General features: G+C 47.3%; 1 pseudogene; it reads right to left on the reverse strand.

Moving 5' to 3' along the window:
• Positions 1 to 235: 235 nt before the first annotated feature.
• On the reverse strand, positions 236 to 993 carry LOC103604503 (annotated as a pseudogene).
• Positions 994 to 1,009: the final 16 nt, after the last annotated feature.

A 1,009-nucleotide genomic window follows, 5' to 3' on the forward strand; every position in this document is an offset into this window, starting at 1 on the left:
GAAAATTGTCAGCAGTTGTCATTTCAAATACTTCTACTCTGTTCTCTCTTCCTTACAGTATTCTAATTATGTGTATGTTACGCCATTTGACATCATCTCACAGTTTTTTCATTGTTTTTTTTTCTTTGCATTTCAGCTTCATAATTTCTATTGACCTATCTTCAACTTTGCTAACTTTTTTTTACAGGCTTAATTAATTCACTTTATTTATTTATTTACTTTTTGTATAAAAACCCTATGTCATAGCCACAGCTGGAGCCTGGGTCCTCTGCACAGAGACTCTGGTGTGGGTTTTTACAAGATGGCCAGTGAACTCCTGATAGGGAGACTTGGTGAACATAGTTTTTTCCAGAGGTCAGGGGTCAGATAGCTATAGGTCTTGGAGATGTTATCAAAGATGGCCTTGGCAAAGTTGCCCAAGGCACCAGTGCAGCCATCAGCAGCAGCTTCTCAAGTACAAGGGCAAGACAATACCAGTGCCTCTGGGGCAGTACTGAAGCCACTAGCACAGAGCCACAGCAGCCTGTCCCCTAGCAAAGGACACTGTGGAGCTTGCCAGTTTTGCTCCCCCAGTTGCCTTTCCATATGGGGACAGTAAAGAGTTTGGCCAAGACAATGGCCACCCAAATGGTGATGGTTACCTCCTTGGAGTCCAACATGACCATTGTAGTCCTTAGTGGAGACAAACACCTTGAACCTGGTCCATTGGCCAGCACAGGTCTGCTTTTGCACTGGCATAATCTATAAAACTTCATCCTTGAGCGATGCCCCCAAGAAGAAGTCAGTGATCTCAGACTCCTTGATGGGCAGGGAGAAGTGACAGATCTCCTCCGGGGACTTGATCTTCATGTCCCTGACCAGGCCCAGCTTGGTGATGGGGATCCGTTGCCTGTCCTCTGCTTTGCCTTCTGAAGTTCCGAGGCTCCTGCCCCAGCTCTGACGCAGATGCTGAAGCCCCTGCAGAAGCCCACAGACTCCCATTCCAGGGCCCATGGGGCCCTCTGCTGTA

The sequence above is a fragment of the Galeopterus variegatus genome, unplaced genomic scaffold (assembly GCF_000696425.1).
Source record: "Galeopterus variegatus unplaced genomic scaffold, G_variegatus-3.0.2 Scaffold5191, whole genome shotgun sequence".
Classification (NCBI taxonomy): Eukaryota; Metazoa; Chordata; class Mammalia; order Dermoptera; family Cynocephalidae; genus Galeopterus; species Galeopterus variegatus.